Here is a 25426-nt window from a genome sequence, read left to right as displayed (position 1 = left end):
AAACACAATCTGCTTCGCCTTTCTTCCAGGAACTCACACCCAAGGACCCCATACCTACAGTAGAAAGGAGGCTTGCATCCTACTGCAACGAAACCACAGTTTTCCTGTTACACTGCAGGATTATAGAATAGGCTTTAGCCTATTCTAGCCCGATAGCCTACATAGAGCATTTCAAATTTGAGGGAGTTCGCTACATGCAGAACACTTTGGGAAGTAATGTTGATTCAGGCAAGGGAACAGGGTGTAGCTAGAGTCTCTTTTGACTTGGAAATCAGAAGGGTTTAGACTTCGTGTTCACCGCAAAAGATGACCTGATGGCACAAGCCTTGTTTCCCATATTAAAAGCTCTATTCAGGCTGCCCTGAAGCTACCTAAATACGTCTATTTCTGACTGGCCTCTAGTCACTGTAGTTACACTCTGGACGAAAAGGTTTCTCTAACGAAGCACGATGCTTCCATAGCATGGGTGGTAGCTCATCCCGTCAGGCTCTAGAGCTAAAGGGAAACTTGACGTCAGTACTTGCCTCACGCTAAGGCCTGAAGAGCCCTGCTGAAGCGAAAGCGTGTTGCAGTTTACATTAGTTCGTATTCGCAGTTCTGCTTTACTTTAACGTGTCTACGGTTTTCCAGACTCTTTGGACCCTCGTGTGGGCACCCCATTGCCTACCAATACAGTGAGAACCAGCAGGCCGTACTGCCCTTCTAAGAAACATCCAGGCCGTAAGCCTTTCCAAGTCACTCTATGTGTTCAGAGAGTAGGGCAATACACTGCACCCTTCCTTGGGAAAGCTAGATGTCCTCAGCACACCAACAGCTCCAGGGATTCTGTTCTCTCACGTCCTACATGCCATGGAGTCTGCCTCATTGTCCGATTTTGAGCTGCTCTTAGAAACACAATCTGCTTCGCCTTTCTTCCAGGAACTCACACCCAAGGACCCCATACCTACAGTAGAAAGGAGGCTTGCATCCTACTGCAACGAAACCACAGTTTTCCTGTTACACTGCAGGATTTTAGAATAGGCTTTAGCCTATTCTAGCCCGATAGCCTACATAGAGCATTTCAAATTTGAGGGAGTTCGCTACATGGAGAACACTTTGTGAAGAAAAGTTGATTCAGGCAAGGGACCAGGGTAGAGCTAGAGTCTCTTTTGACTTGTTAGAAATCAGAAGACTTCAGGCTGATTGTTCACCGGCAAAGAAGACCTGATGGCACAAGCCTTGCTTTCCCATATTAAAAGCTCTTAGTCATGCTGCCCTGAAGCTACCTAAATAACTCTCTTTTTGACTGGCCTCTAGTCACTGTAGTTAGCCCTCTGGAACAAAAAGCAGTTTTCTCTAAAGAAACACGGTGCTTCCATAGTATGGGTGGGAGCTCATCCTGTCAGGCTCTAGAGCTAAAGGGAAACTTGACGTGAGTACTTGCCTCACGCTAAGGCCTGAAAAGCCCTGCTGAAGCGAAAGCGTGTTGCAGTTTCCATTAGCTAGTATTCGCAGTTCTGCTTTACTTTAACGTTTCTCCGCTTTTCCAGACACTTAGGACCCTCGTGTGGGCACCCCACTGCCTACAAATACAGTGAGTACCAGCAGGTTCCACTGCCCTTCTAAGAAACTTCCAGGCCGTAAGTCTTTCCAAGTCACTCTGCATTCAGAGAGCAGGGCAATACACTGCACCCTTCCTTGGGAAAGCTAGATGTCCTCAGCACACCAACAGCTCCAGGGATTCTGTTCTCTCACGTCCTACATGCCATGGAAGTCTGCCTCATTGTCCTCATTTGAGCTGCACTTAGCAACACAATCTGATTCGCCTTTCTTCTAGGAACTCACACTCAAGGACCCCATACCTACAGGAGAAAGGAGGCTTGCGTTCCTACTGCAACCAAAGCACAGTTGTTCCTGTTACACTGCAGTATTTTGAATAGGCTAAGGACCGATAGCCTACTTAGAGTGTTCCAAGGATGAGTGAGTTCGCTACATGCAGAACACTTTGGGAAGAAAAGTTGATTCAGGCAAGGGAACAGGGTGTAGCTAGAGTCTCTTTTGACTTGTTGGAAATCAGATGGGTTTAGACTTCGTGTTCACCGCAAAAGATGACCTGATGGCACAAGCCTTGTTTCCCATATTAAAAGCTCTATTCAGGTTGCCCTGAAGCTACCTAAATACGTCTATTTCTGACTGGCCTCTAGTCACTGTAGTTACACTCAGGACGAAAAGATTTCTCTAACGAAGCACGATGCTTCCATAGCATGGGTGATAGCTCATCCCGACAGGCTCTAGAGCTAAAGGGAAACTTGACGTCAGTACTTGCCTCACGCTAAGGCCTGAAGAGCCCTGCTGAAGCGAAAGCGTGTTGCAGTTTACATTAGCTCGTATTCGCAGTTCTGCTTTACTTTAACGTTTCTACGGTTTTCCAGACTCTTTGGACCCTCTGTGGGCACCCCATTGCCTACCAATACAGTGAGTACCAGCAGGCCGTACTGCCCTTCTAAGAAACATCCAGGCCGTAAGCCTTTCCAAGTCACTCTATGTGTTCAGAGAGTAGGGCAATACACTGCACCCTTCCTTGGGAAAGCTAGATGTCCTCAGCACACCAACAGCTCCAGGGATTCTGTTCTCTCACGTCCTACATGCCATGGAGTCTGCCTCATTGTCCGATTTTGAGCTGCTCTTAGAAACACAATCTGCTTCGCTATTCTTCCAGGAACTCACACCCAAGGACCCCATACCTACAGTAGAAAGGAGGCTTGCATCCTACTGCAACGAAACCACAGTTTTCCTGTTACACTGCAGGATTATAGAATAGGCTTTAGCCTATTCTAGCCCGATAGCCTACATAGAGCATTTCAAATTTGAGGGAGTTCGCTACATGGAGAACACTTTGTGAAGAAAAGTTGATTCAGGCAAGGGACCAGGGTAGAGCTAGAGTCTCTTTTGACTTGTTAGAAATCAGAAGACTTCAGGCTGATTGTTCACCTGCAAAGAAGACCTGATGGCACAAGCCTTGCTTTCCCATATTAAAAGCTCTTAGTCATGCTGCCCTGAAGCTACCTAAATAACTCTCTTTTTGACTGGCCTCTAGTCACTGTAGTTAGCCCTCTGGAACAAAAAGGAGTTTTCTCTAAAGAAACACGGTGCTTCCATAGTATGGGTGGGAGCTCATCCTGTCAGGCTCTAGAGCTAAAGGGAAACTTGACGTGAGTACTTGCCTCACGCTAAGGCCTGAAAAGCCCTGCTGAAACGAAAGCGTGTTGCAGTTTCCATTAGCTAGTATTCGCAGTTCTGCTTTACTTTAACGTTTCTCCGCTTTTCCAGACACTTAGGACCCTCGTGTGGGCACCCCACTGCCTACAAATACAGTGAGTACCAGCAGGTTCCACTGCCCTTCTAAGAAACTTCCAGGCCGTAAGTCTTTCCAAGTCACTCTGCATTCAGAGAGCAGGGCAATACACTGCACCCTTCCTTGGGAACGCTAGATGTCCTCAGCACACCAACAGCTCCAGGGATTCTGTTCTCTCACGTCCTACATGCCATGGAAGTCTGCCTCATTGTCCTCATTTGAGCTGCACTTAGCAACACAATCTGCTTCACCTCTGTTCTAGGAACTCACACCCAAGGACCCCATACCTACAGTAGAAACGAGGCTTGCATTCCTACTGCAACGAAACCACTGTTTCATGTTACACTGCAGGATTTTGAATAGGCTAAGGACCGATAGCCTACTCAAAGTGTTCCAAGGATGAGTGAGTTCGCTACATGCAGAACACTTTGGGAAGTAATGTTGATTCAGGCAAGGGAACAGGGTGTAGCTAGAGTCTCTTTTGACTTGTTGGAAATCAGAAGGGTTTAGACTTCGTGTTCACCGCAAAAGATGACCTGATGGCACAAGCCTTGTTTCCCATATTAAAAGCTCTATTCAGGCTGCCCTGAAGCTACCTAAATACGTCTATTTCTGACTGGCCTCTAGTCACTGTAGTTACACTCTGGACGAAAAGGTTTCTCTAACGAAGCACGATGCTTCCATAGCATGGGTGGTAGCTCATCCCGTCAGGCTCTAGAGCTAAAGGGAAACTTGACGTCAGTACTTGCCTCACGCTAAGGCCTGAAGAGCCCTGCTGAAGCGAAAGCGTGTTGCAGTTTACATTAGCTCGTATTCGCAGTTCTGCTTTACTTTAACGTTTCTACGGTTTTCCAGACTCTTTGGACCCTCGTGTGGGCACCCCATTGCCTACCAATACAGTGAGTACCAGCAGGCCGTACTGCCCTTCTAAGAAACATCCAGGCCGTAAGCCTTTCCAAGTCCCTCTATGTGTTCAGAGAGTAGGGCAATACACTGCACCCTTCCTTGGGAAAGCTAGATGTCCTCAGCACACCAACAGCTCCAGGGATTCTGTTCTCTCACGTCCTACATGCCATGGAGTCTGCCTCATTGTCCGATTTTGAGCTGCTCTTAGAAACACAATCTGCTTCGCCTTTCTTCCAGGAACTCACACCCAAGGACCCCATACCTACAGTAGAAAGGAGGCTTGCATCCTACTGCAACGAAACCACAGTTTTCCTGTTACACTGCAGGATTTTAGAATAGGCTTTAGCCTATTCTAGCCCGATAGCCTACATAGAGCATTTCAAATTTGAGGGAGTTCGCTACATGGAGAACACTTTGTGAAGAAAAGTTGATTCAGGCAAGGGACCAGGGTAGAGCTAGAGTCTCTTTTGACTTGTTAGAAATCAGAAGACTTCAGGCTGATTGTTCACCGGCAAAGAAGACCTGATGGCACAAGCCTTGCTTTCCCATATTAAAAGCTCTTAGTCATGCTGCCCTGAAGCTACCTAAATAACTCTCTTTTTGACTGGCCTCTAGTCACTGTAGTTAGCCCTCTGGAACAAAAAGCAGTTTTCTCTAAAGAAACACGGTGCTTCCATAGTATGGGTGGGAGCTCATCCTGTCAGGCTCTAGAGCTAAAGGGAAACTTGACGTGAGTACTTGCCTCACGCTAAGGCCTGAAAAGCCCTGCTGAAGCGAAAGCGTGTTGCAGTTTCCATTAGCTAGTATTCGCAGTTCTGCTTTACTTTAACGTTTCTCCGCTTTTCCAGACACTTAGGACCCTCGTGTGGGCACCCCACTGCCTACAAATACAGTGAGTACCAGCAGGTTCCACTGCCCTTCTAAGAAACTTCCAGGCCGTAAGTCTTTCCAAGTCACTCTGCATTCAGAGAGCAGGGCAATACACTGCACCCTTCCTTGGGAAAGCTAGATGTCCTCAGCACACCAACAGCTCCAGGGATTCTGTTCTCTCACGTCCTACATGCCATGGAAGTCTGCCTCATTGTCCTCATTTGAGCTGCACTTAGCAACACAATCTGATTCGCCTTTCTTCTAGGAACTCACACTCAAGGACCCCATACCTACAGGAGAAAGGAGGCTTGCGTTCCTACTGCAACCAAAGCACAGTTGTTCCTGTTACACTGCAGTATTTTGAATAGGCTAAGGACCGATAGCCTACTTAGAGTGTTCCAAGGATGAGTGAGTTCGCTACATGCAGAACACTTTGGGAAGAAAAGTTGATTCAGGCAAGGGAACAGGGTGTAGCTAGAGTCTCTTTTGACTTGTTGGAAATCAGATGGGTTTAGACTTCGTGTTCACCGCAAAAGATGACCTGATGGCACAAGCCTTGTTTCCCATATTAAAAGCTCTATTCAGGTTGCCCTGAAGCTACCTAAATACGTCTATTTCTGACTGGCCTCTAGTCACTGTAGTTACACTCAGGACGAAAAGATTTCTCTAACGAAGCACGATGCTTCCATAGCATGGGTGATAGCTCATCCCGACAGGCTCTAGAGCTAAAGGGAAACTTGACGTCAGTACTTGCCTCACGCTAAGGCCTGAAGAGCCCTGCTGAAGCGAAAGCGTGTTGCAGTTTACATTAGCTCGTATTCGCAGTTCTGCTTTACTTTAACGTTTCTACGGTTTTCCAGACTCTTTGGACCCTCTGTGGGCACCCCATTGCCTACCAATACAGTGAGTACCAGCAGGCCGTACTGCCCTTCTAAGAAACATCCAGGCCGTAAGCCTTTCCAAGTCACTCTATGTGTTCAGAGAGTAGGGCAATACACTGCACCCTTCCTTGGGAAAGCTAGATGTCCTCAGCACACCAACAGCTCCAGGGATTCTGTTCTCTCACGTCCTACATGCCATGGAGTCTGCCTCATTGTCCGATTTTGAGCTGCTCTTAGAAACACAATCTGCTTCGCTTTTCTTCCAGGAACTCACACCCAAGGACCCCATACCTACAGTAGAAAGGAGGCTTGCATCCTACTGCAACGAAACCACAGTTTTCCTGTTACACTGCAGGATTATAGAATAGGCTTTAGCCTATTCTAGCCCGATAGCCTACATAGAGCATTTCAAATTTGAGGGAGTTCGCTACATGGAGAACACTTTGTGAAGAAAAGTTGATTCAGGCAAGGGACCAGGGTAGAGCTAGAGTCTCTTTTGACTTGTTAGAAATCAGAAGACTTCAGGCTGATTGTTCACCTGCAAAGAAGACCTGATGGCACAAGCCTTGCTTTCCCATATTAAAAGCTCTTAGTCATGCTGCCCTGAAGCTACCTAAATAACTCTCTTTTTGACTGGCCTCTAGTCACTGTAGTTAGCCCTCTGGAACAAAAAGGAGTTTTCTCTAAAGAAACACGGTGCTTCCATAGTATGGGTGGGAGCTCATCCTGTGAGGCTCTAGAGCTAAAGGGAAACTTGACGTGAGTACTTGCCTCACGCTAAGGCCTGAAAAGCCCTGCTGAAACGAAAGCGTGTTGCAGTTTCCATTAGCTAGTATTCGCAGTTCTGCTTTACTTTAACGTTTCTCCGCTTTTCCAGACACTTAGGACCCTCGTGTGGGCACCCCACTGCCTACAAATACAGTGAGTACCAGCAGGTTCCACTGCCCTTCTAAGAAACTTCCAGGCCGTAAGTCTTTCCAAGTCACTCTGCATTCAGAGAGCAGGGCAATACACTGCACCCTTCCTTGGGAACGCTAGATGTCCTCAGCACACCAACAGCTCCAGGGATTCTGTTCTCTCACGTCCTACATGCCATGGAAGTCTGCCTCATTGTCCTCATTTGAGCTGCACTTAGCAACACAATCTGCTTCACCTCTGTTCTAGGAACTCACACCCAAGGACCCCATACCTACAGTAGAAACGAGGCTTGCATTCCTACTGCAACGAAACCACTGTTTCCTGTTACACTGCAGGATTTTGAATAGGCTAAGGACCGATAGCCTACTCAAAGTGTTCCAAGGATGAGTGAGTTCGCTACATGCAGAACACTTTGGGAAGTAATGTTGATTCAGGCAAGGGAACAGGGTGTAGCTAGAGTCTCTTTTGACTTGTTGGAAATCAGAAGGGTTTAGACTTCGTGTTCACCGCAAAAGATGACCTGATGGCACAAGCCTTGTTTCCCATATTAAAAGCTCTATTCAGGCTGCCCTGAAGCTACCTAAATACGTCTATTTCTGACTGGCCTCTAGTCACTGTAGTTACACTCTGGACGAAAAGGTTTCTCTAACGAAGCACGATGCTTCCATAGCATGGGTGGTAGCTCATCCCGTCAGGCTCTAGAGCTAAAGGGAAACTTGACGTCAGTACTTGCCTCACGCTAAGGCCTGAAGAGCCCTGCTGAAGCGAAAGCGTGTTGCAGTTTACATTAGCTCGTATTCGCAGTTCTGCTTTACTTTAACGTTTCTACGGTTTTCCAGACTCTTTGGACCCTCGTGTGGGCACCCCATTGCCTACCAATACAGTGAGTACCAGCAGGCCGTACTGCCCTTCTAAGAAACATCCAGGCCGTAAGCCTTTCCAAGTCCCTCTATGTGTTCAGAGAGTAGGGCAATACACTGCACCCTTCCTTGGGAAAGCTAGATGTCCTCAGCACACCAACAGCTCCAGGGATTCTGTTCTCTCACGTCCTACATGCCATGGAGTCTGCCTCATTGTCCGATTTTGAGCTGCTCTTAGAAACACAATCTGCTTCGCTATTCTTCCAGGAACTCACACCCAAGGACCCCATACCTACAGTAGAAAGGAGGCTTGCATCCTACTGCAACGAAACCACAGTTTTCCTGTTACACTGCAGGATTATAGAATAGGCTTTAGCCTATTCTAGCCCGATAGCCTACATAGAGCATTTCAAATTTGAGGGAGTTCGCTACATGGAGAACACTTTGTGAAGAAAAGTTGATTCAGGCAAGGGACCAGGGTAGAGCTAGAGTCTCTTTTGACTTGTTAGAAATCAGAAGACTTCAGGCTGATTGTTCACCTGCAAAGAAGACCTGATGGCACAAGCCTTGCTTTCCCATATTAAAAGCTCTTAGTCATGCTGCCCTGAAGCTACCTAAATAACTCTCTTTTTGACTGGCCTCTAGTCACTGTAGTTAGCCCTCTGGAACAAAAAGGAGTTTTCTCTAAAGAAACACGGTGCTTCCATAGTATGGGTGGGAGCTCATCCTGTCAGGCTCTAGAGCTAAAGGGAAACTTGACGTGAGTACTTGCCTCACGCTAAGGCCTGAAAAGCCCTGCTGAAACGAAAGCGTGTTGCAGTTTCCATTAGCTAGTATTCGCAGTTCTGCTTTACTTTAACGTTTCTCCGCTTTTCCAGACACTTAGGACCCTCGTGTGGGCACCCCACTGCCTACAAATACAGTGAGTACCAGCAGGTTCCACTGCCCTTCTAAGAAACTTCCAGGCCGTAAGTCTTTCCAAGTCACTCTGCATTCAGAGAGCAGGGCAATACACTGCACCCTTCCTTGGGAACGCTAGATGTCCTCAGCACACCAACAGCTCCAGGGATTCTGTTCTCTCACGTCCTACATGCCATGGAAGTCTGCCTCATTGTCCTCATTTGAGCTGCACTTAGCAACACAATCTGCTTCACCTCTGTTCTAGGAACTCACACCCAAGGACCCCATACCTACAGTAGAAACGAGGCTTGCATTCCTACTGCAACGAAACCACTGTTTCATGTTACACTGCAGGATTTTGAATAGGCTAAGGACCGATAGCCTACTCAAAGTGTTCCAAGGATGAGTGAGTTCGCTACATGCAGAACACTTTGGGAAGTAATGTTGATTCAGGCAAGGGAACAGGGTGTAGCTAGAGTCTCTTTTGACTTGTTGGAAATCAGAAGGGTTTAGACTTCGTGTTCACCGCAAAAGATGACCTGATGGCACAAGCCTTGTTTCCCATATTAAAAGCTCTATTCAGGCTGCCCTGAAGCTACCTAAATACGTCTATTTCTGACTGGCCTCTAGTCACTGTAGTTACACTCTGGACGAAAAGGTTTCTCTAACGAAGCACGATGCTTCCATAGCATGGGTGGTAGCTCATCCCGTCAGGCTCTAGAGCTAAAGGGAAACTTGACGTCAGTACTTGCCTCACGCTAAGGCCTGAAGAGCCCTGCTGAAGCGAAAGCGTGTTGCAGTTTACATTAGCTCGTATTCGCAGTTCTGCTTTACTTTAACGTTTCTACGGTTTTCCAGACTCTTTGGACCCTCGTGTGGGCACCCCATTGCCTACCAATACAGTGAGTACCAGCAGGCCGTACTGCCCTTCTAAGAAACATCCAGGCCGTAAGCCTTTCCAAGTCCCTCTATGTGTTCAGAGAGTAGGGCAATACACTGCACCCTTCCTTGGGAAAGCTAGATGTCCTCAGCACACCAACAGCTCCAGGGATTCTGTTCTCTCACGTCCTACATGCCATGGAGTCTGCCTCATTGTCCGATTTTGAGCTGCTCTTAGAAACACAATCTGCTTCGCCTTTCTTCCAGGAACTCACACCCAAGGACCCCATACCTACAGTAGAAAGGAGGCTTGCATCCTACTGCAACGAAACCACAGTTTTCCTGTTACACTGCAGGATTTTAGAATAGGCTTTAGCCTATTCTAGCCCGATAGCCTACATAGAGCATTTCAAATTTGAGGGAGTTCGCTACATGGAGAACACTTTGTGAAGAAAAGTTGATTCAGGCAAGGGACCAGGGTAGAGCTAGAGTCTCTTTTGACTTGTTAGAAATCAGAAGACTTCAGGCTGATTGTTCACCGGCAAAGAAGACCTGATGGCACAAGCCTTGCTTTCCCATATTAAAAGCTCTTAGTCATGCTGCCCTGAAGCTACCTAAATAACTCTCTTTTTGACTGGCCTCTAGTCACTGTAGTTAGCCCTCTGGAACAAAAAGCAGTTTTCTCTAAAGAAACACGGTGCTTCCATAGTATGGGTGGGAGCTCATCCTGTCAGGCTCTAGAGCTAAAGGGAAACTTGACGTGAGTACTTGCCTCACGCTAAGGCCTGAAAAGCCCTGCTGAAGCGAAAGCGTGTTGCAGTTTCCATTAGCTAGTATTCGCAGTTCTGCTTTACTTTAACGTTTCTCCGCTTTTCCAGACACTTAGGACCCTCGTGTGGGCACCCCACTGCCTACAAATACAGTGAGTACCAGCAGGTTCCACTGCCCTTCTAAGAAACTTCCAGGCCGTAAGTCTTTCCAAGTCACTCTGCATTCAGAGAGCAGGGCAATACACTGCACCCTTCCTTGGGAAAGCTAGATGTCCTCAGCACACCAACAGCTCCAGGGATTCTGTTCTCTCACGTCCTACATGCCATGGAAGTCTGCCTCATTGTCCTCATTTGAGCTGCACTTAGCAACACAATCTGATTCGCCTTTCTTCTAGGAACTCACACTCAAGGACCCCATACCTACAGGAGAAAGGAGGCTTGCGTTCCTACTGCAACCAAAGCACAGTTGTTCCTGTTACACTGCAGTATTTTGAATAGGCTAAGGACCGATAGCCTACTTAGAGTGTTCCAAGGATGAGTGAGTTCGCTACATGCAGAACACTTTGGGAAGAAAAGTTGATTCAGGCAAGGGAACAGGGTGTAGCTAGAGTCTCTTTTGACTTGTTGGAAATCAGATGGGTTTAGACTTCGTGTTCACCGCAAAAGATGACCTGATGGCACAAGCCTTGTTTCCCATATTAAAAGCTCTATTCAGGTTGCCCTGAAGCTACCTAAATACGTCTATTTCTGACTGGCCTCTAGTCACTGTAGTTACACTCAGGACGAAAAGATTTCTCTAACGAAGCACGATGCTTCCATAGCATGGGTGATAGCTCATCCCGACAGGCTCTAGAGCTAAAGGGAAACTTGACGTCAGTACTTGCCTCACGCTAAGGCCTGAAGAGCCCTGCTGAAGCGAAAGCGTGTTGCAGTTTACATTAGCTCGTATTCGCAGTTCTGCTTTACTTTAACGTTTCTACGGTTTTCCAGACTCTTTGGACCCTCTGTGGGCACCCCATTGCCTACCAATACAGTGAGTACCAGCAGGCCGTACTGCCCTTCTAAGAAACATCCAGGCCGTAAGCCTTTCCAAGTCACTCTATGTGTTCAGAGAGTAGGGCAATACACTGCACCCTTCCTTGGGAAAGCTAGATGTCCTCAGCACACCAACAGCTCCAGGGATTCTGTTCTCTCACGTCCTACATGCCATGGAGTCTGCCTCATTGTCCGATTTTGAGCTGCTCTTAGAAACACAATCTGCTTCGCTTTTCTTCCAGGAACTCACACCCAAGGACCCCATACCTACAGTAGAAAGGAGGCTTGCATCCTACTGCAACGAAACCACAGTTTTCCTGTTACACTGCAGGATTATAGAATAGGCTTTAGCCTATTCTAGCCCGATAGCCTACATAGAGCATTTCAAATTTGAGGGAGTTCGCTACATGGAGAACACTTTGTGAAGAAAAGTTGATTCAGGCAAGGGACCAGGGTAGAGCTAGAGTCTCTTTTGACTTGTTAGAAATCAGAAGACTTCAGGCTGATTGTTCACCTGCAAAGAAGACCTGATGGCACAAGCCTTGCTTTCCCATATTAAAAGCTCTTAGTCATGCTGCCCTGAAGCTACCTAAATAACTCTCTTTTTGACTGGCCTCTAGTCACTGTAGTTAGCCCTCTGGAACAAAAAGGAGTTTTCTCTAAAGAAACACGGTGCTTCCATAGTATGGGTGGGAGCTCATCCTGTCAGGCTCTAGAGCTAAAGGGAAACTTGACGTGAGTACTTGCCTCACGCTAAGGCCTGAAAAGCCCTGCTGAAACGAAAGCGTGTTGCAGTTTCCATTAGCTAGTATTCGCAGTTCTGCTTTACTTTAACGTTTCTCCGCTTTTCCAGACACTTAGGACCCTCGTGTGGGCACCCCACTGCCTACAAATACAGTGAGTACCAGCAGGTTCCACTGCCCTTCTAAGAAACTTCCAGGCCGTAAGTCTTTCCAAGTCACTCTGCATTCAGAGAGCAGGGCAATACACTGCACCCTTCCTTGGGAACGCTAGATGTCCTCAGCACACCAACAGCTCCAGGGATTCTGTTCTCTCACGTCCTACATGCCATGGAAGTCTGCCTCATTGTCCTCATTTGAGCTGCACTTAGCAACACAATCTGCTTCACCTCTGTTCTAGGAACTCACACCCAAGGACCCCATACCTACAGTAGAAACGAGGCTTGCATTCCTACTGCAACGAAACCACTGTTTCCTGTTACACTGCAGGATTTTGAATAGGCTAAGGACCGATAGCCTACTCAAAGTGTTCCAAGGATGAGTGAGTTCGCTACATGCAGAACACTTTGGGAAGTAATGTTGATTCAGGCAAGGGAACAGGGTGTAGCTAGAGTCTCTTTTGACTTGTTGGAAATCAGAAGGGTTTAGACTTCGTGTTCACCGCAAAAGATGACCTGATGGCACAAGCCTTGTTTCCCATATTAAAAGCTCTATTCAGGCTGCCCTGAAGCTACCTAAATACGTCTATTTCTGACTGGCCTCTAGTCACTGTAGTTACACTCTGGACGAAAAGGTTTCTCTAACGAAGCACGATGCTTCCATAGCATGGGTGGTAGCTCATCCCGTCAGGCTCTAGAGCTAAAGGGAAACTTGACGTCAGTACTTGCCTCACGCTAAGGCCTGAAGAGCCCTGCTGAAGCGAAAGCGTGTTGCAGTTTACATTAGCTCGTATTCGCAGTTCTGCTTTACTTTAACGTTTCTACGGTTTTCCAGACTCTTTGGACCCTCGTGTGGGCACCCCATTGCCTACCAATACAGTGAGTACCAGCAGGCCGTACTGCCCTTCTAAGAAACATCCAGGCCGTAAGCCTTTCCAAGTCCCTCTATGTGTTCAGAGAGTAGGGCAATACACTGCACCCTTCCTTGGGAAAGCTAGATGTCCTCAGCACACCAACAGCTCCAGGGATTCTGTTCTCTCACGTCCTACATGCCATGGAGTCTGCCTCATTGTCCGATTTTGAGCTGCTCTTAGAAACACAATCTGCTTCGCCTTTCTTCCAGGAACTCACACCCAAGGACCCCATACCTACAGTAGAAAGGAGGCTTGCATCCTACTGCAACGAAACCACAGTTTTCCTGTTACACTGCAGGATTTTAGAATAGGCTTTAGCCTATTCTAGCCCGATAGCCTACATAGAGCATTTCAAATTTGAGGGAGTTCGCTATATGTAGAACACTTTGTGAAGAAAAGTTGATTCAGGCAAGGGACCAGGGTAGAGCTAGAGTCTCTTTTGACTTGTTAGAAATCAGAAGACTTCAGGCTGATTGTTCACCTGCAAAGAAGACCTGATGGCACAAGCCTTGCTTTCCCATATTAAAAGCTCTTAGTCATGCTGCCCTGAAGCTACCTAAATAACTCTCTTTTTGACTGGCCTCTAGTCACTGTAGTTAGCCCTCTGGAACAAAAAGCAGTTTTCTCTAAAGAAACACGGTGCTTCCATAGTATGGGTGGGAGCTCATCCTGTCAGGCTCTAGAGCTAAAGGGAAACTTGACGTGAGTACCTGCCTCACGCTAAGGCCTGAAAAGCCCTGCTGAAGCGAAAGCGTGTTGCAGTTTCCATTAGCTAGTATTCGCAGTTCTGCTTTACTTTAACGTTTCTCCGCTTTTCCAGACACTTAGGACCCTCGTGTGGGCACCCCACTGCCTACAAATACAGTGAGTAACAGCAGGTTCCACTGCCCTTCTAAGAAACTTCCAGGCCGTAAGTCTTTCCAAGTCACTCTGCATTCAGAGAGCAGGGCAATACACTGCACCCTTCCTTGGGAAAGCTAGATGTCCTCAGCACACCAACAGCTCCAGAGATTCTGTTCTCTCACGTCCTACATGCCATGGAAGTCTGCCTCATTGTCCTCATTTGAGCTGCACTTAGCAACACAATCTGATTCGCCTTTCTTCTAGGAACTCACACTCAAGGACCCCATACCTACAGGAGAAAGGAGGCTTGCATTCCTTCTGCAACCAAAGCACAGTTGTTCCTGTTACCCTGCAGGATTTTAGAATAGCCTAAGGACCGATAGCCTACATAGAGCATTTCAAATTTGAGGCAGTTCGCTACATGTAGAACACTTTGTGAAGAAAAGTTGATTCAGGCAAGGGACAAGGGTAGAGCTAGAGTCTCTTTTGACTTGTTAGAAATCAGAAGGCTTCAGGCTGATGGTTCACCGGCAAAGAAACCTGATGGCACGAGCCTTGCTTTCCCTTCTTAAAAGCTCTTAGTCATGCTGCCCTGAAGCTACCTAAATAACTCTCTTTTTGACTGGCCTCTAGTCACTGTAGTTAGCCCTCTGGAACAAAAAGCAGTTTTCTCTAAGGAAACACGGTGCTTCCATAGTATGGGTGGGAGCTCATCTTATCAGGCTCTAGAGCTAAAGGGAAACTTGACATGAGTACTTGCCTCACGCTAAGGCCTGAGGAGCCCTGCTGAAGCGAAAGCGTGTTGCAGTTTGCATCAGCTCGTATTCGAAGTTCTGCTTTACTTTAACGTTTCTACACATTTCCAGACACTTAGGAACCTCGTGTGGGCACCCCATTGCCTACAAATACAGTGAGTAGCAGCAGGCTCCACTGCCCTTCAAAGAAACATCCAGGCCGTAAGCCTTTCCAAGTCACTCTATGTATTCAGAGACTAGGGCAATACACTGCACCCTTCCTTGGGAACGCTAGATGTCCTCAGCACACCAACAGCTCCAGGGATTCTGTTCTCTCACGTCCTACATGCCATGGAAGTCTGCCTCATTGTCCTCATTTGAGCTGCACTTAGCAACACAATCTGCTTCACCTCTGTTCTAGGAACTCACACCCAAGGACCCCATACCTACAGTAGAAACGAGGCTTGCATTCCTACTGCAACGAAACCACTGTTTCCTGTTACACTGCAGGATTTTGAATAGGCTAAGGACCGATAGCCTACTCAAAGTGTTCCAAGGATGAGTGAGTTCGCTACATGCAGAACACTTTGGGAAGTAATGTTGATTCAGGCAAGGGAACAGGGTGTAGCTAGAGTCTCTTTTGACTTGTTGGAAATCAGAAGGGTTTAGACTTCGTGTTCACCGCAAAAGATGACCTGATGGCACAAGCCTTGTTTCCCATATTAAAAGCTCTATTCAGGCTGCCCTGAAGCTACCTAATTACGTCTATTTCTGGCTGGCCTCTAGTCACTGTAGTTACACTCTGGACGAAAAGGTTTCTCTAACGAAGCACGATGCTTCCATAGCATGGGTGGTAGCTCATCCCGTCAGGCTCTAGAGCTAAAGGGAAACTTGACGTCAGTACTTGCCTCACGCTAAGGCCTGAAGAGCCCTGCTGAAGCGAAAGCGTGTTGCAGTTTACATTAGCTCGTATTCGCAGTTCTGCTTTACTTTAACGTTTCTACGGTTTTCCAGACTCTTTGGACCCTCGTGTGGGCACCCCATTGCCTACCAATACAGTGAGTACCAGCAGGCCGTACTGCCCTTCTAAGAAACATCCAGGCCGTAAGCCTTTCCAAGTCCCTCTATGTGTTCAGAGAGTAGGGCAATACACTGCACCCTTCCTTGGGAAAGCTAGATGTCCTCAGCACACCAACAGCTCCAGGGATTCTGTTCTCTCACGTCCTACATGCCATGGAGTCTGCCTCATTGTCCGATTTTGAGCTGCTCTTAGAAACACAATCTGCTTCGCCTTTCTTCCAGGAACTCACACCCAAGGACCCCATACCTACAGTAGAAAGGAGGCTTGCATCCTACTGCAACGAAACCACAGTTTTCCTGTTACACTGCAGGATTATAGAATAGGCTTTAGCCTATTCTAGCCCGATAGCCTACATAGAGCATTTCAAATTTGAGGGAGTTCGCTACATGGAGAACACTTTGTGAAGAAAAGTTGATTCAGGCAAGGGACCAGGGTAGAGCTAGAGTCTCTTTTGACTTGTTAGAAATCAGAAGACTTCAGGCTGATTGTTCACCTGCAAAGAAGACCTGATGGCACAAGCCTTGCTTTCCCATATTAAAAGCTCTTAGTCATGCTGCCCTGAAGCTACCTAAATAACTCTCTTTTTGACTGGCCTCTAGTCACTGTAGTTAGCCCTCTGGAACAAAAAGCAGTTTTCTCTAAAGAAACACGGTGCTTCCATAGTATGGGTGGGAGCTCATCCTGTCAGGCTCTAGAGCTAAAGGGAAACTTGACGTGAGTACCTGCCTCACGCTAAGGCCTGAAAAGCCCTGCTGAAGCGAAAGCGTGTTGCAGTTTCCATTAGCTAGTATTCGCAGTTCTGCTTTACTTTAACGTTTCTCCGCTTTTCCAGACACTTAGGACCCTCGTGTGGGCACCCCACTGCCTACAAATACAGTGAGTACCAGCAGGTTCCACTGCCCTTCTAAGAAACTTCCAGGCCGTAAGTCTTTCCAAGTCACTCTGCATTCAGAGAGCAGGGCAATACACTGCACCCTTCCTTGGGAAAGCTAGATGTCCTCAGCACACCAACAGCTCCAGGGATTCTGTTCTCTCACGTCCTACATGCCATGGAAGTCTGCCTCATTGTCCTCATTTGAGCTGCACTTAGCAACACAATCTGATTCGCCTTTCTTCTAGGAACTCACACTCAAGGACCCCATACCTACAGGAGAAAGGAGGCTTGCATTCCTTCTGCAACCAAAGCACAGTTGTTCCTGTTACCCTGCAGGATTTTAGAATAGCCTAAGGACCGATAGCCTACATAGAGCATTTCAAATTTGAGGCAGTTCGCTACATGTAGAACACTTTGTGAAGAAAAGTTGATTCAGGCAAGGGACAAGGGTAGAGCTAGAGTCTCTTTTGACTTGTTAGAAATCAGAAGGCTTCAGGCTGATGGTTCACCGGCAAAGAAACCTGATGGCACGAGCCTTGCTTTCCCTCCTTAAAAGCTCTTAGTCATGCTGCCCTGAAGCTACCTAAATAACTCTCTTTTTGACTGGCCTCTAGTCACTGTAGTTAGCCCTCTGGAACAAAAAGCAGTTTTCTCTAAGGAAACACGGTGCTTCCATAGTATGGGTGGGAGCTCATCTTATCAGGCTCTAGAGCTAAACGGAAACTTGACGTCAGTACTTGCCTCACGCTAAGGCCTGAGGAGCCCTGCTGAAGCGAAAGCGTGTTGCAGTTTGCATCAGCTCGTATTCGAAGTTCTGCTTTACTTTAACGTTTCTACACATTTCCAGACACTTAGGAACCTCGTGTGGGCACCCCATTGCCTACAAATACAGTGAGTAGCAGCAGGCTCCACTGCCCTTCAAAGAAACATCCAGGCCGTAAGCCTTTCCAAGTCACTCTATGTATTCAGAGACTAGGGCAATACACTGCACCCTTCCTTGGGAACGCTAGATGTCCTCAGCACACCAACAGCTCCAGGGATTCTGTTCTCTCACGTCCTACATGCCATGGAAGTCTGCCTCATTGTCCTCATTTGAGCTGCACTTAGCAACACAATCTGCTTCACCTCTGTTCTAGGAACTCACACCCAAGGACCCCATACCTACAGTAGAAACGAGGCTTGCATTCCTACTGCAACGAAACCACTGTTTCCTGTTACACTGCAGGATTTTGAATAGGCTAAGGACCGATAGCCTACTCAAAGTGTTCCAAGGATGAGTGAGTTCGCTACATGCAGAACACTTTGGGAAGTAATGTTGATTCAGGCAAGGGAACAGGGTGTAGCTAGAGTCTCTTTTGACTTGTTGGAAATCAGAAGGGTTTAGACTTCGTGTTCACCGCAAAAGATGACCTGATGGCACAAGCCTTGTTTCCCATATTAAAAGCTCTATTCAGGCTGCCCTGAAGCTACCTAAATACGTCTATTTCTGACTGGCCTCTAGTCACTGTAGTTACACTCTGGACGAAAAGGTTTCTCTAACGAAGCACGATGCTTCCATAGCATGGGTGGTAGCTCATCCCGTCAGGCTCTAGAGCTAAAGGGAAACTTGACGTCAGTACTTGCCTCACGCTAAGGCCTGAAGAGCCCTGCTGAAGCGAAAGCGTGTTGCAGTTTCCATTAGCTCGTATTCGCAGTTCTGCTTTACTTTAACGTTTCTACGGTTTTCCAGACTCTTTGGACCCTCGTGTGGGCACCCCATTGCCTACCAATACAGTGAGTACCAGCAGGCCGTACTGCCCTTCTAAGAAACATCCAGGCCGTAAGCCTTTCCAAGTCCCTCTATGTGTTCAGAGAGTAGGGCAATACACTGCACCCTTCCTTGGGAAAGCTAGATGTCCTCAGCACACCAACAGCTCCAGGGATTCTGTTCTCTCACGTCCTACATGCCATGGAGTCTGCCTCATTGTCCGATTTTGAGCTGCTCTTAGAAACACAATCTGCTTCGCCTTTCTTCCAGGAACTCACACCCAAGGACCCCATACCTACAGTAGAAAGGAGGCTTGCATCCTACTGCAACGAAACCACAGTTTTCCTGTTACACTGCAGGATTATAGAATAGGCTTTAGCCTATTCTAGCCCGATAGCCTACATAGAGCATTTCAAATTTGAGGGAGTTCGCTACATGGAGAACACTTTGTGAAGAAAAGTTGATTCAGGCAAGGGACCAGGGTAGAGCTAGAGTCTCTTTTGACTTGTTAGAAATCAGAAGACTTCAGGCTGATTGTTCACCTGCAAAGAAGACCTGATGGCACAAGCCTTGCTTTCCCATATTAAAAGCTCTTAGTCATGCTGCCCTGAAGCTACCTAAATAACTCTCTTTTTGACTGGCCTCTAGTCACTGTAGTTAGCCCTCTGGAACAAAAAGCAGTTTTCTCTAAAGAAACACGGTGCTTCCATAGTATGGGTGGGAGCTCATCCTGTCAGGCTCTAGAGCTAAAGGGAAACTTGACGTGAGTACTTGCCTCACGCTAAGGCCTGAAAAGCCCTGCTGAAGCGAAAGCGTGTTGCAGTTTCCATTAGCTAGTATTCGCAGTTCTGCTTTACTTTAACGTTTCTCCGCTTTTCCAGACACTTAGGACCCTCGTGTGGGCACCCCACTGCCTACAAATACAGTGAGTACCAGCAGGTTCCACTGCCCTTCTAAGAAACTTCCAGGCCGTAAGTCTTTCCAAGTCACTCTGCATTCAGAGAGCAGGGCAATACACTGCACCCTTCCTTGGGAACGCTAGATGTCCTCAGCACACCAACAGCTCCAGGGATTCTGTTCTCTCACGTCCTACATGCCATGGAAGTCTGCCTCATTGTCCTCATTTGAGCTGCACTTAGCAACACAATCTGCTTCACCTCTGTTCTAGGAACTCACACCCAAGGACCCCATACCTACAGTAGAAACGAGGCTTGCATTCCTACTGCAACGAAACCACTGTTTCCTGTTACACTGCAGGATTTTGAATAGGCTAAGGACCGATAGCCTACTCAAAGGGTTCCAAGGATGAGTGAGTTCGCTACATGCAGAACACTTTGGGAAGTAATGTTGATTCAGGCAAGGGAACAGGGTGTAGCTAGAGTCTCTTTTGACTTGTTGGAAATCAGAAGGGTTTAGACTTCGTGTTCACCGCAAAAGATGACCTGATGGCACAAGCCTTGTTTCCCATATTAAAAGCTCTATTCAGGCTGCCCTGAAGATACCTAAATACGTCTATTTCTGACTGGCCTCTAGTCACTGTAGTTACACTCTGGACGAAAAGGTTTCTCTAACGAAGCACGATGCTTCCATAGCATGGGTGGTAGCTCATCCCGTCAGGCTCTAGAGCTAAAGGGAAACTTGACGTCAGTACTTGCCTCACGCTAAGGCCTGAAGAGCCCTGCTGAAGCGAAAGCGTGTTGCAGTTTACATTAGCTCGTATTCGCAGTTCTGCTTTACTTTAACGTTTCTACGGTTTTCCAGACTCTTTGGACCCTCGTGTGGGCACCCCATTGCCTACCAATACAGTGAGTACCAGCAGGCCGTACTGCCCTTCTAAGAAACATCCAGGCCGTAAGCCTTTCCAAGTCCCTCTATGTGTTCAGAGAGTAGGGCAATACACTGCACCCTTCCTTGGGAAAGCTAGATGTCCTCAGCACACCAACAGCTCCAGGGATTCTGTTCTCTCACGTCCTACATGCCATGGAGTCTGCCTCATTGTCCGATTTTGAGCTGCTCTTAGAAACACAATCTGCTTCGCCTTTCTTCCAGGAACTCACACCCAAGGACCCCATACCTACAGTAGAAAGGAGGCTTGCATCCTACTGCAACGAAACCACAGTTTTCCTGTTACACTGCAGGATTTTAGAATAGGCTTTAGCCTATTCTAGCCCGATAGCCTACATAGAGCATTTCAAATTTGAGGGAGTTCGCTACATGGAGAACACTTTGTGAAGAAAAGTTGATTCAGGCAAGGGACCAGGGTAGAGCTAGAGTCTCTTTTGACTTGTTAGAAATCAGAAGACTTCAGGCTGATTGTTCACCTGCAAAGAAGACCTGATGGCACAAGCCTTGCTTTCCCATATTAAAAGCTCTTAGTCATGCTGCCCTGAAGCTACCTAAATAACTCTCTTTTTGACTGGCCTCTAGTCACTGTAGTTAGCCCTCTGGAACAAAAAGCAGTTTTCTCTAAAGAAACACGGTGCTTCCATAGTATGGGTGGGAGCTCATCCTGTCAGGCTCTAGAGCTAAAGGGAAACTTGACGTGAGTACTTGCCTCACGCTAAGGCCTGAAAAGCCCTGCTGAAGCGAAAGCGTGTTGCAGTTTCCATTAGCTAGTATTCGCAGTTCTGCTTTACTTTAACGTTTCTCCGCTTTTCCAGACACTTAGGACCCTCGTGTGGGCACCCCACTGCCTACAAATACAGTGAGTACCAGCAGGTTCCACTGCCCTTCTAAGAAACTTCCAGGCCGTAAGTCTTTCCAAGTCACTCTGCATTCAGAGAGCAGGGCAATACACTGCACCCTTCCTTGGGAAAGCTAGATGTCCTCAGCACACCAACAGCTCCAGGGATTCTGTTCTCTCACGTCCTACATGCCATGGAAGTCTGCCTCATTGTCCTCATTTGAGCTGCACTTAGCAACACAATCTGATTCGCCTTTCTTCTAGGAACTCACACTCAAGGACCCCATACCTACAGGAGAAAGGAGGCTTGCGTTCCTACTGCAACCAAAGCACAGTTGTTCCTGTTACACTGCAGTATTTTGAATAGGCTAAGGACCGATAGCCTACTTAGAGTGTTCCAAGGATGAGTGAGTTCGCTACATGCAGAACACTTTGGGAAGAAAAGTTGATTCAGGCAAGGGAACAGGGTGTAGCTAGAGTCTCTTTTGACTTGTTGGAAATCAGATGGGTTTAGACTTCGTGTTCACCGCAAAAGATGACCTGATGGCACAAGCCTTGTTTCCCATATTAAAAGCTCTATTCAGGTTGCCCTGAAGCTACCTAAATACGTCTATTTCTGACTGGCCTCTAGTCACTGTAGTTACACTCAGGATGAAAAGATTTCTCTAACGAAGCACGATGCTTCCATAGCATGGGTGGTAGCTCATCCCGTCAGGCTCTAGAGCTAAAGGGAAACTTGACGTCAGTACTTGCCTCACGCTAAGGCCTGAAGAGCCCTGCTGAAGCGAAAGCGTGTTGCAGTTTCCATTAGCTCGTATTCGCAGTTCTGCTTTACTTTAACGTTTCTACGGTTTTCCAGACTCTTTGGACCCTCGTGTGGGCACCCCATTGCCTACCAATACAGTGAGTACCAGCAGGCCGTACTGCCCTTCTAAGAAACATCCAGGCCGTAAGCCTTTCCAAGTCCCTCTATGTGTTCAGAGAGTAGGGCAATACACTGCACCCTTCCTTGGGAAAGCTAGATGTCCTCAGCACACCAACAGCTCCAGGGATTCTGTTCTCTCACGTCCTACATGCCATGGAGTCTGCCTCATTGTCCGATTTTGAGCTGCTCTTAGAAACACAATCTGCTTCGCCTTTCTTCCAGGAACTCACACCCAAGGACCCCATACCTACAGTAGAAAGGAGGCTTGCATCCTACTGCAACGAAACCACAGTTTTCCTGTTACACTGCAGGATTATAGAATAGGCTTTAGCCTATTCTAGCCCGATAGCCTACATAGAGCATTTCAAATTTGAGGGAGTTCGCTACATGGAGAACACTTTGTGAAGAAAAGTTGATTCAGGCAAGGGACCAGGGTAGAGCTAGAGTCTCTTTTGACTTGTTAGAAATCAGAAGACTTCAGGCTGATTGTTCACCTGCAAAGAAGACCTGATGGCACAAGCCTTGCTTTCCCATATTAAAAGCTCTTAGTCATGCTGCCCTGAAGCTACCTAAATAACTCTCTTTTTGACTGGCCTCTAGTCACTGTAGTTAGCCCTCTGGAACAAAAAGCAGTTTTCTCTAAAGAAACACGGTGCTTCCATAGTATGGGTGGGAGCTCATCCTGTCAGGCTCTAGAGCTAAAGGGAAACTTGACGTGAGTACTTGCCTCACGCTAAGGCCTGAAAAGCCCTGCTGAAGCGAAAGTGTGTTGCAGTTTCCATTAGCTAGTATTCGCAGTTCTGCTTTACTTTAACGTTTCTCCGCTTTTCCAGACACTTAGGACCCTCGTGTGGGCACCCCACTGCCTACAAATACAGTGAGTACCAGCAGGTTCCACTGCCCTTCTAAGAAACTTCCAGGCCGTAAGTCTTTCCAAGTCACTCTGCATTCAGAGAGCAGGGCAATACACTGCACCCTTCCTTGGGAAAGCTAGATGTCCTCAGCACACCAACAGCTCCAGGGATTCTGTTCTCTCACGTCCTACATGCCATGGAAGTCTGCCTCATTGTCCTCATTTGAGCTGCACTTAGCAACACAATCTGATTCGCCTTTCTTCTAGGAACTCACACTCAAGGACCCCATACCTACAGGAGAAAGGAGGCTTGCGTTCCTACTGCAACCAAAGCACAGTTGTTCCTGTTACACTGCAGTATTTTGAATAGGCTAAGGACCGATAGCCTACTTAGAGTGTTCCAAGGATGAGTGAGTTCGCTACATACAGAACACTTTGGGAAGAAAAGTTGATTCAGGCAAGGGAACAGGGTGTAGCTAGAGTCTCTTTTGACTTGTTGGAAATCAGATGGGTTTAGACTTCGTGTTCACCGCAAAAGATGACCTGATGGCACAAGCCTTGTTTCCCATATTAAAAGCTCTATTCAGGTTGCCCTGAAGCTACCTAAATACGTCTATTTCTGACTGGCCTCTAGTCACTGTAGTTACACTCAGGACGAAAAGATTTCTCTAACGAAGCACGATGCTTCCATAGCATGGGTGGTAGCTCATCCCGTCAGGCTCTAGAGCTAAAGGGAAACTTGACGTCAGTACTTGCCTCACGCTAAGGCCTGAAGAGCCCTGCTGAAGCGAAAGCGTGTTGCAGTTTACATTAGCTCGTATTCGCAGTTCTGCTTTACTTTAACGTTTCTACGGTTTTCCAGACTCTTTGGACCCTCGTGTGGGCACCCCATTGCCTACCAATACAGTGAGTACCAGCAGGCCGTACTGCCCTTCTAAGAAACATCCAGGCCGTAAGCCTTTCCAAGTCCCTCTATGTGTTCAGAGAGTAGGGCAATACACTGCACCCTTCCTTGGGAAAGCTAGATGTCCTCAGCACACCAACAGCTCCAGGGATTCTGTTCTCTCACGTCCTACATGCCATGGAGTCTGCCTCATTGTCCGATTTTGAGCTGCTCTTAGAAACACAATCTGCTTCGCCTTTCTTCCAGGAACTCACACCCAAGGACCCCATACCTACAGTAGAAAGGAGGCTTGCATCCTACTGCAACGAAACCACAGTTTTCCTGTTACACTGCAGGATTATAGAATAGGATTTAGCCTATTCTAGCCCGATAGCCTACATAGAGCATTTCAAATTTGAGGGAGTTCGCTACATGGAGAACACTTTGTGAAGAAAAGTTGATTCAGGCAAGGGACCAGGGTAGAGCTAGAGTCTCTTTTGACTTGTTAGAAATCAGAAGACTTCAGGCTGATTGTTCACCTGCAAAGAAGACCTGATGGCACAAGCCTTGCTTTCCCATATTAAAAGCTCTTAGTCATGCTGCCCTGAAGCTACCTAAATAACTCTCTTTTTGACTGGCCTCTAGTCACTGTAGTTAGCCCTCTGGAACAAAAAGCAGTTTTCTCTAAAGAAACACGGTGCTTCCATAGTATGGGTGGGAGCTCATCCTGTCAGGCTCTAGAGCTAAAGGGAAACTTGACGTGAGTACTTGCCTCACGCTAAGGCCTGAAAAGCCCTGCTGAAGCGAAAGCGTGTTGCAGTTTCCATTAGCTAGTATTCGCAGTTCTGCTTTACTTTAACGTTTCTCCGCTTTTCCAGACACTTAGGACCCTCGTGTGGGCACCCCACTGCCTACAAATACAGTGAGTACCAGCAGGTTCCACTGCCCTTCTAAGAAACTTCCAGGCCGTAAGTCTTTCCAAGTCACTCTGCATTCAGAGAGCAGGGCAATACACTGCACCCTTCCTTGGGAACGCTAGATGTCCTCAGCACACCAACAGCTCCAGGGATTCTGTTCTCTCACGTCCTACATGCCATGGAAGTCTGCCTCATTGTCCTCATTTGAGCTGCACTTAGCAACACAATCTGCTTCACCTCTGTTCTAGGAACTCACACCCAAGGACCCCATACCTACAGTAGAAACGAGGCTTGCATTCCTACTGCAACGAAACCACTGTTTCCTGTTACACTGCAGGATTTTGAATAGGCTAAGGACCGATAGCCTACTCAAAGTGTTCCAAGGATGAGTGAGTTCGCTACATGCAGAACACTTTGGGAAGTAATGTTGATTCAGGCAAGGGAACAGGGTGTAGCTAGAGTCTCTTTTGACTTGTTGGAAATCAGAAGGGTTTAGACTTCGTGTTCACCGCAAAAGATGACCTGATGGCACAAGCCTTGTTTCCCATATTAAAAGCTCTATTCAGGCTGCCCTGAAGCTACCTAAATACGTCTATTTCTGACTGGCCTCTAGTCACTGTAGTTACACTCTGGACGAAAAGGTTTCTCTAACGAAGCACGATGCTTCCATAGCATGGGTGGTAGCTCATCCCGTCAGGCTCTAGAGCTAAAGGGAAACTTG

This window comes from Eubalaena glacialis, chromosome 20, assembly GCF_028564815.1.
Source record: "Eubalaena glacialis isolate mEubGla1 chromosome 20, mEubGla1.1.hap2.+ XY, whole genome shotgun sequence".
In the NCBI taxonomy this organism is placed as follows: domain Eukaryota; kingdom Metazoa; phylum Chordata; class Mammalia; order Artiodactyla; family Balaenidae; genus Eubalaena; species Eubalaena glacialis.
This window is presented reverse-complemented; position numbering follows the sequence as displayed.